Source organism: Chiloscyllium punctatum, unplaced genomic scaffold, assembly GCF_047496795.1.
Source record: "Chiloscyllium punctatum isolate Juve2018m unplaced genomic scaffold, sChiPun1.3 scaffold_442, whole genome shotgun sequence".
Lineage (NCBI taxonomy): Eukaryota > Metazoa > Chordata > Chondrichthyes > Orectolobiformes > Hemiscylliidae > Chiloscyllium > Chiloscyllium punctatum.
This window is the reverse complement of record NW_027310176.1, coordinates 62,501-65,000: the sequence shown is the minus strand read 5'-3', so window position 1 is coordinate 65,000 and position 2,500 is coordinate 62,501.

The window sequence follows — 2,500 nt, the reverse complement described above, 5'->3', positions numbered from 1 at the left end:
GGCGGAGCAGGGTGGCGTGAAGCGATGGGGAGCACCATCCTGGTGCGGCCCGCAGAAACATACGTCTATTGGGGGGAGGAGGACAGGGCGCCCAAGAGGCGATGCGTGCCCCAACGCACCGCAGCGACGGAGGCAGGATCACCGCCACCATGTCGCCCGCCTAGTATCACGAGGCGTGCAGCAGCTTTGCCCTAGGAAAAGCAGAGGCGGGAACGGGCACCGGCCATCGGTTCGGCAGCGTCACTGACGCGTGCACGTGGCGGCGTGTCGGCGAGCGGACTTCCTGCGAGGAGGCGGGGGCGGCACTCGCCCGAGCAGACGCCCGCCCGGCCCAGCCACCGCCGAGGTGGACTGGGAGTCGCGGCAACGGCTCGTCATACTCGTTCCCACACTCACAGCGCAGCTTGCCCGCAAGCCACCGACCACCGATCGACGCCAGGCGCCCCGACCGAGAGCGGGATCGCTCGTTCGCCCTGCTGGCAGTTCGCTGGGGATCACTACTGCACGGAGCTCGGAGACCGACGGGCGGCAACTCGAGAGTCTTTAAACCACCACCCCCATCCCGCAAGTGCAAAGAGGCTGTATACGCACAGACGGGTGAGGGGAATAGGTACCCCGTCGGGTTTGAAGGGAGCGTGACTAGATAGCAACGATGTAAACCCAGCCGATTTGGGAGCGAAAGACCGGCGCCTGCATCACCGGCTTCGTTTCCCGTGGCTGGAGAGTACACCGAAACCCTCCGTCTGTCGCGAGCTCCCGACGACGCGGTGCCGCCAAGCAGCAGGGCCGGACCTGGTGTGGCTCCCCTCGTCGATCACAGACCGGTCGGCACTACTGACGAGACGGTGGAACGGGCTTCGCCCCTTGTGACGAAGGGTGATGCGAACCCGCCCGCCCGCGTGCGTTCGGGGTGGACTCGGCAAACGGAGATTTGAAATCGGAAAGTGTCCTCCTGCCCCGCGCAGGTAGGCGCCCAACAGTTGTGGGGGGTTTGGCGGTGACCACGGCTGCAGGGCCTGCTACCCCGACGAGCTCTCCTGCTGGCCCCGAAACCACCCTCGCGAGACAAGTTGAAACGGAAACGGGCGTACCCCCAAGCCGACGATCCTTTCTTATTTGTTACTTTTTTTTTCACTTGCTCGAGTTGTGGCGATTTGGCGGTGACCACGGCTGCAGGGCCTGCTACCCCGACGAGCTCTCCTGCTGGCCCCGAAACCACCCTCGCGAGACAAGTTGAAACGGAAACGGGCGTACCCCCAAGCCGACAGAGATCCTTTCTTATTTGTTACTTTTTTTTTTCACTTGCTCGAGTTGTGGGGGTTTGGCGGTGACCACGGCTGCAGGGCCTGCTACCCCGACGAGCTCTCCTGCTGGCCCCGAAACCACCCTCGCGAGACAAGTTGAAACGGAAACGGGCGTACCCCCAAGCCGACGATCCTTTCTTATTTGTTACTTTTTTTTTTCACTTGCTCGAGTTGTGGGGGTTTGGCGGTGACCACGGCTGCAGGGCCTGCTACCCCGACGAGCTCTCCTGCTGGCCCCGAAACCACCCTCGCGAGACAAGTTGAAACGGAAACGGGCGTACCCCCAAGCCGACGATCCTTTCTTATTTGTTACTTTTTTTTTCACTTGCTCGAGTTGTGGGGGTTTGGCGGTGACCACGGCTGCAGGGCCTGCTACCCCGACGAGCTCTCCTGCTGGCCCCGAAACCACCCTCGCGAGACAAGTTGAAACGGAAACGGGCGTACCCCCAAGCCGACGATCCTTTCTTATTTGTTACTTTTTTTTTCACTTGCTCGAGTTGTGGGGGTTTGGCGGTGACCACGGCTGCAGGGCCTGCTACCCCGACGAGCTCTCCTGCTGGCCCCGAAACCACCCTCGCGAGACAAGTTGAAACGGAAACGGGCGTACCCCCAAGCCGACAGAGATGCTTTCGCTCCTGTTACTTTTTTTTTCACTTGCTCGAGTTGTGGGGGTTTGGCGGTGACCACGGCTGCAGGGCCTGCTACCCCGACGAGCTCTCCTGCTGGCCCCGAAACCACCCTCGCGAGACAAGTTGAAACGGAAACGGGCGTACCCCCAAGCCGACAGAGATCCTTTCGTACTTGAACCAACACAAAGTTTGTCACGTTTTATTTTTACGAGTGATCGACCGTCAAGATTTGTCTCTGAGTTTGCTTAAGGTCTCTCCCTCGCCAGAGGAAAGCCACCCGGACCGCACATACACTCCCCACCTTTAGCAGCAGCCACCTGCACGCCGGCGTGCGGGCGGAGCAGGGTGGCGTGAAGCTGTGGGGAGCACCAGCCTGGTGCGGCCCGCAGAGACATACATCTATTGGTTGAAAAAAAACAGGGCGCCCAAGAGGCGATGCGTGCCCCAACGCACCGCAGCGACGGAGGCAGGATCACCGCCACCATGTCGCCCGCGGAGTATCACGAGGCGTGCAGCAGCTTTGCCCTAGGAAAAGCAGAGGCGGGAACGGGCACCGGCCATCGGTTC